The sequence below is a fragment of the Cibotium barometz genome, chromosome 41 (genome assembly GCF_041138505.1).
Source record: "Cibotium barometz isolate CiBa-2024 chromosome 41, ASM4113850v1, whole genome shotgun sequence".
Taxonomy (NCBI): domain Eukaryota; kingdom Viridiplantae; phylum Streptophyta; class Polypodiopsida; order Cyatheales; family Cibotiaceae; genus Cibotium; species Cibotium barometz.
Genome location: NC_141086.1, coordinates 26717409 through 26725556, shown reverse-complemented (window position 1 = coordinate 26725556; position 8148 = coordinate 26717409).

Below are 8148 nucleotides of genomic sequence, written 5' to 3'. Positions count from 1 at the left end.
GGAAGATGATGACATGAATGTTTTTCTTGCTGAGATTAAAGATCTCAAGGAACAGCTGATTTCTGCAGGTGAGATTATTCCTGATCATTCTCTTGTGCAAACTGTTCTTGATGCTTTACCTGAGTCATATCAGACTTTTGCATCCACGTGGAGACTTGTTACTAAGGACAGACCTGATGTTGTCAAGTATGATACTTTAGTCAACAAGCTCTTACAGGAATTGCAGTCCAGGCAAAACAGGGCTAGGCAGCGTGCAGTTGATTAGGCATTTGTTGCTGAGTGTGATAGTAGGAGGAAGGTCGGATCCTTGAGTTTAAAGGTCCAATCTGGGATCTGACATTGGTGTGGCCTCTCTCTGAGGACCCTGTCTAGGATGTCTGAGCCCCGGTGTTTCGTGTTGTGCGAGGAAGGGGCCAAAGCAGCTGAAGCTATTCTTTGCCAAGCTAGGTTTTGCATCATGGTAATTCTCCTGCATCGAGCAAGATGTCTTGCCCTTAATCTGTCTGCGTCATGGCAGCAGAGAAGAAAAAGAAGAAATGTACAATATATTTGCATAGAGATCATCGGATAGATGACTATCCCTATGTGTGTGAACCCTACAGAAAAGGGGATAAATGCACAATTTGGTGCACGGTAGATCTTGCAACTAAACTCTATCGGATCACCAAAGCGGATCCTCATTCAGGAAGCTAGAGAGGCCAAGAGAAAAACTTTCTAATTTTTCACACACATTAGTGGAATTATGTGATTGGCATGAGAAACATGAGAAGGGAAGACATGCTCAAGCATCAGGTGGATAGACATCTCGCAGGAAGCTGTCGACGAGGAACTTGAGGAGAAATATCAACATGATTCAGCTAAAATGATGATGAGATGTACATGGGTTCTCATGCTCAAGGGTTTCCTTTGTTTGAGGTTGAGCTTGCAAGGGAGGCAGAGGAAGTCCAGGAGAGCCAAGTATTGCCCTCAGTTTCCCTTCAATGGATGTTCCCATGGATGGTGGTATGGAAATCGATTAAAGTTCTAGTGGTTATGGTAAAAATCTGTCTATCCTTGCGCGGAGAGAAAGGCTCTATGTGATGTGTACTCAATAGATTCATGGTCAACAGGTGCTTCTCTCCTTGCTCACGAGGAAAAGCTAAGTGTTGTTGTTCTAGATGCATGTGTACTGGTTCATACTGATGATGCACGGCTAGAAGAAGCAAAGGCACATGTGTATGTTGAGAGCAGCCTCCTACAAAAGATCTATTTGTGCAAGATGTGGATAACACTTTAACCGTTGCTGAGCTTGATGAGGAGGATTGGATGTTTGCTAGTGATGCTACTAATTTACAAGGCTTCGATGCAAGTGTGGAAGCTAGGGTCGATTAATATGGATGGGTTTTGGCCAGGATAGTTTATGCTACATCTGATTTCCAGTAGCATGCAATGGATTGCAATGATGAATCAAAAATGTCAGCAAGGGAGAAGCCATACATGTGTACCACTGAATGCAAGGATGTTGAAAGTGATGCCTAATGTAGCTGGGATGATAGGGGAGGATACGGGTGGCAGAGAGAACCACAAGCCGACCTCAGATATGCCTAGTAAAGGGGCAAGGAGCTCTGCTAGTCTTGAGAAGCTGTGGGTGCTTGTTCCATACTCGGGGAGAATGAAAGATCATGGTGCCAATATGGATGTACATGCAATGTTCAATGATTATGATATGGCTACTACTGAGACCTTGTGCCTGAAGAGCTATGCTGCTGAGACCTTGTGTGCCTGAAGAGCTATGCTATTGAATATGTGTTTCATGTGGATGACGACTATATGCACAAGCAATGGGAAATGGCTGAAGTGGCAAATGCAGAGAATCTGTTGGATGACGATCTTGCGGCGGAAGAAGGGAGTCTGGCTAGACAACTAGGTGGCTGGTGATCTCCTTGTTTTGTAGCACAGGCTATGAATGAGGCCTTCAAGTGTCATTACTGTAGGACATTCATGTGAAATATGTCGGCTGCAAGAACTGCCCACGATTGGTATTATGCAGAGTCGGCTGCACATTTAGAGCTCCTATGCCTAGTCGGCTGCCCCAGAAGATCCTGGTCGGCGGGCTATAGCACAGTTGTCGGTTGCTGGCCGACAACTGCTTGGAAAAGCTCTTGGAAGCCTTTGCAAGGCTTAGCCCAAGTATGGGCTGCCTTGGGGCTGGCCTAAGGGTTGGCCCCCCTTCTATGTGAATGCACTTATAATGCTTTACATGCATCTAATGCTAAGGTTGACACATACATGGTCTTGAATGATGCTTTCTCCAAGTGGGTTAAGTGGACTGCTGACCTCTAAAGCTTAAAGACTGACCTACATAGCTCATGCGCCTGATTGTCCTTGGACTGAGAGCTCATGAGTGACGGGGTCACAATGTACAACAAATAATCCTAAAAAGGTTTCTACTTCTGTAAAAATGTTGCACTGATGATCATGCCAGTGTGTCACTGTGTACCCCACATGACAGCCCTGCCTTGTGGGTGCTTGAGATGTTTACTCTCTTGGAAATTGAAAATTGTGTAGATTAGAGTCCTTTACATCTAATTGGGGTTAATTTAAGTTGAAAATAGACCTTCTTTGGACATCATCAAAGTTTGCCTAGAATCATCGTGGTGGACACATCCGAGAATGATGCCCTTGGTCTTCACACTGTGATTGCACACATGATACACAATCTTTTTTCTCATGGTCAAGTAGGCCACAATGCTGGAGGATCATGCAATTTGCCGGCGCTTCGTACTGCTGCAGTGCTGGCATTGTCTCCAATCCATCACACAACATTGGACGGAAGCCCTCTCGTCGTAGGAGTCAAAAATGTACCTGAATGTTCCGAGTCCCGACATAGACGTGTAGAGTTAAACTCGGATCTCGGAATCGACTTGGACTCTTGACTCTCAGCATAGAACACAGGTTCCCGACTCAAACAAGAAACAGGCTCTGCTCAGCTCGGACTTCAGGAACCTCGACGACTCCGCCAATTCAGACCTGGCTATGTGGCTTGATCTCCGATTCAGAACTATAGAGGTCTCTGACTCGGATCTCAGAACTTAGAAGCACGCTCGGACGTTGAATGTTAGACTGTGCTCAGTTCGTTGTTTGGTTTTCGATATCACAGCTAGAAGAGTTTTCTAGATGTATCCATTAGTTCAGATACCGGAAGAACCACCACTACTGGATTGCACCCAATAACGCAGTTAAATTGGATAGCGGATCCTTTGACCACCGCTTTGGTTGTGACTACCTATCTCCAAGAAAACGGATTCTTGAGTGCTGACTTTGCCTTGGCCCAGATGGAGTTTTGGTTCGATTGTGACTACCCATCTCCAAGAATATGGGTTCTTGAGTGTTGACTTTGCTGCCTGGGCCCAGACGAACTTTTGTTGATCGACAGGGTTGCTAACACCCGTTTGGATTCCACCTCCCTCTCCACCATCATGACAAGTGTCTGTCGGTTGAATTTCTATCATTGTTGGTCCACTTTGGTTAGCTCTCAGCAACGTAATTGATCTCGTCAGGTGTGTCCGTCAAGACCCTTGTGGTCAACCGTGCTGATGGTCGGCACACACAGCGGCCCAGCTTGTGTGTTGGCTTCCATTGGGCGGCCAACACATTATGCATCTAGTACATTTTCCATTAATAACGATGTTGCACCATCATGCTAGAGAATAACGCCATCAAATCTGATAGGAGATTGGAACCTTCACCAGTTTGCACAGAGATCTCAGCATATGGGTAAGAGAGTCTAGAACTCTAAGATTGCGACCGCCAAATGTTTAATTAACAGATTGAGACAGAGAGAGATTCATTCATTCCATTCAAAGATAGATGGTGGTTATAACTCCTATGCACGTGAACTAGATGAAGGGATCAAGCCATGAGAACCCAAAAGGCACATGACCCTCCAACTACCCTACTACATAAATACATAAACATATATACATATATAAACATATATACATACATGTACATGTACATGTACATATACATATACATATACATGTACATGTACATATACATATACATATACATATACATGTACATGTATATGTATGTATATAAACATATATATATACATATACATGTACATGTACATATACATATACATGTACATATACATATACATATACATAACTCTCGTGAGAGTACATCTTTGTGTCTTGTGAATTTCCCTTGTGTTTCGCTTAAGCAAAATTTGTATGCTTATTATTTAGGAATAAATATATAACTATATTTGTTTTTTTATAGATAGACATTTAATAATACTCCACCCTTTAATTTGCACTCATGAAAGTATGTCTTTGTGTCTCATCGATTTCTATTGTGTTTCACTTGAGCAATTTTATATACTTAGTTTTTGGATAATTATCACACTATGCTTCATTCTTTAATTTTCTCTTGGAAAGTAAGTCTTTGTGTCTTATGGATTTCTCTTTTGTTTTAAACCAAAATTTAGTTATTTTTATGATAATTATTTAACTACACTCAATCCTTTAGTTTATACTCATGAAAGTACGTCTTTGTTCTTTATGGATTTCTCTTGTGTTTCACTTAAGCAAAATTTTGTATACTTATTTTTTTGGGCAACTATACATGATCCTTTAATTTACACTCACAAAAGTACGTCTTTGTGCAGCATCATGGATTTCTCTTGTGTTTCACTTAATAAAATTTTGTATACTCATTTTTTGGATTATTAAATCAATAATGTTCTATATATAGTAATATTTTACTATATACATTACTATACCATAATTTATTGATTACTGATTACTATATAGTAATATTTTACTATATAGATTGTTGTCTAGGAAAAGTTACCTAGATCAATTACTATATAGTGAATGCTTTCATGACTTTTGTTATATAGCAACTTTTTACTACATAGTTTATTATATAGTGATTTATTGCTAGTTTATTTCCTAAATAGCAAGTGTTTTCCTAGAATGAAGAATTTGGAAGTGTTCCACTTTTATTAGATCCGGACTTTTACTAGATATGCTCATTTTTTTCTAGTAAACTATCCTAGCAAAATGTTTTTTTTCTATATAGGAATGCGTAGAACATCGGACTAGTAATGTTTGTGGACCTTCCTAGACAAACACAAAGGTAGAAATCAAAGATGCTTTGATTGACATGTCAATTGGTACACATCCCCAACAAAAAACCTTTCGAGCCATCAGAAAACAAGCGAGAACATGAATAGAAAAAAATAGCCATTGTTGGGGGTTGAGACTCTAGAATTGTTTATGAAAATGGAAACTAAGGAGTGGTTAAAGCTTGCAGCTAGTAGTATTTGTTGTTGGGCCAAACAAGTCATAGTGAGATGGAAAGTTAGAAGAGTAGCAAGAAACGAATTGAGGGGCACTTGGAGATGAAATGAGGCCATTTCTATCCCTTGGTAGAGAAGCTAAAGAGAAGCCTAGCATTGAAAAGTTATATTAAAATGTAAAAAAAATTACAAGGTGCATTTTATCTCAAATTTACCCATTTATTTCAAAGTAAAGGATGAGCAACGAAAATTCATTGGAGAAGAGACCCCTTTGAAGTTTTCCACCCATATAAATCGAAGCTTGAAAGGGGTTGTGTGAGAAGCATCTCTAACCCATTAGAAACTTGAAAAATGTCAACAAAACTACAGTTCCACCTATAGTACTTATGCCTCTTCATAAGTAAAGATCCAAAAGCGTACTCAAGAAGATCCAAAAGCTTGACTCTCGAGTCCTCACAAAAGTCTCCATAAAACTACAGTTCCACCTATAGTTCTGTTGGATTAACTAAACCAAAAGCTTGACTCCCGAGTCTCCATAAAGTCCTCCAAGACTAATAAAAAACCCGCCTCCATAGGTGGGTTTTGGCAGCAAAGTCTTCCAAGACTAAGAAAAAATCCACCTACCACTAGTGTACCTTTACATCAAAGAGGGAATATCGGTATTAAACCCTGAAAGAATGGGTACTATATGCTGTGATACCCACAAAGAAATGCTGCAAGAACTGTACAACACTGTGTATGGACAGAAAGCATAAAGAAGAAAAGATCACTGTTGAATATCACCAGAAAAGGTAGTACATCATGTGGAGCAGCATGAGGGAGGTCCTGTAGATGTTGCCTATCACTCCAGAAATTGAAAAGATGGATGATAATGAGGCTAAGCTTAGCGACCTTTATATAGGTGGGAGAGGAGCTCGTCGGCTAGTAGAAAATCAGATGACTGGCTGCTGACAATGCAAAAAATGTTGAAATGATACCTAAAAATAGGCAAAAAAAATATGTAGTGCCTAGATGCATATGTAGGGCTTCAAATGGAGCCAGATACAAGCATGAATGTGCATGGAAATTCCATCTGAGGATGAAATAATTTTCAACACCTCCTGTTTAGATGCAGTGCCTAGATGCATATGTAGGGCTTCAAATGGAGCCAGATACAAGCATGAATGTGCATGGAAATTCCATCTGAGGATGAAATAATTTTCAACACCTCCTGTTTAGCGCCAGATGGGTGGATCAACTCTAGCACGCTGCAAAAAATCCCCCAAAGAGTTTCAAGGAACTATCAAAATACGCAACGGAAATGATAACCAAACTTGGGTCCACAAGAGCAAGTAGAGTGCAGAAAATAGACAGCACAAGAAACACTGAGAGATAGGCGTGTAAACTCTTCTCTATACACAAGATCCCGTACAAAACTGAATGATCAAATGGTGAGGAGCATGGGGCCTATTTATATGTCCCATGGATGCAGTCGGCCAGCGCATGAGGGCTCTCCATGACTGCATAAAGCAGTCGGCCACCCAACAAAAAATGTCTCCACGACTGAAGAAAGCAGGTCGGCCAGCATCAGCACCTCCACGACTACAGCATAGGCAGTCGGCCAGCCCCACCAGGAGCACATGAGGTGCAGTCGGCTAGCATCATGGGCTCCTGTCAACATGTGGCATCCATCCACACCATGGAAAAATGGGGAAAAAATACGGGGAGTGAGGAAAAATGATAAAACACCTATACAGGGCGGGCACACCCACAATAGAGGCCCTGGTGTCTGACTAAGACAGGAGATGACTTCTAACACCCCCTCTCAGCTCTTGGCTGTGCAATCAACCCAAGGGAGCTGGAGTGCCGCCTGAGCGTAGCCTGAGGTAGAGACTTTGTGAAGAGGTCCGCCGCATTGTCCTCTGTCGTAATAAAGTAGCAAGATGTCACCAGCCAAGATCTTCTCACGTACAAAGTGATACTGTATCTCTATGTGCTTGGTCCGGGCATGGAAGACCGGGTTCCGAGCAATAGCTATACAACTCTGGTTATCGCACTGGATGACTGTGGGCTCCTTCTGTGGAAACCCAATCTCGCCTAGCAGCCTCCGCAGCCACACAACCTCGCAAGCAGCACCACAAGCAGCCCGGTACTCTGCCTCTGTCGAAGAGAGGGCAATAGTTGGCTGCCTCTTGTTGCTCCAAGAAACTGCTCCTGAGCCGAGGGTAAAATTGTATCTTGAAGTAGATCTCCTCGTGTCTGGATCTCCTCCCCAATCTGAGTCACTCCAACCTTGGAGTAGATCTCCTCGTGTCTGGATCTCCTCCCCAATCTGAGTCACTCCAACCTTGGAGTCTGACTCCATCCCCTCTTGTGTAAAAGAGTCCTAGATCCTTCGTACTTTGCGAATACCACAAGATCCGCAATCCTGCGTCCCAATGAGACTTCAATGGCATTTGCATGAAAGAGCTCAACAGCCCCACAGAGAAGCTCAAGTCCAATCTGGTGTTCAACAACAAGATCAATAAACCAACCAACTTCCGGTACTGCGAGGTATCAACTGGCTCATAAGGATCAGTAAAACGGTTAACTTTGTGTTCGGGTCCATCGGCGAAGTAATAGGCCTGCAGTTCTCCATCCCAAAGGCCTCAAGCAACTCATGAACATTCCGTTGGCTGAGAGACAAAAAAACCCCCTCTGGGTCTGCCAGATCTCCAATCCCAAAAAGAAGTGGAGTAAGCCTAAGTCGGTCATCTCAAACTCCTTTGACAAGGCAGCCTTTGTCACACCAATGTGCTCCACATGACTGCTGGTGAGAATGAGATCATCCACATAAAGGATGATAATTGTCACCATGCCACGTTCCCGAAAGAGAT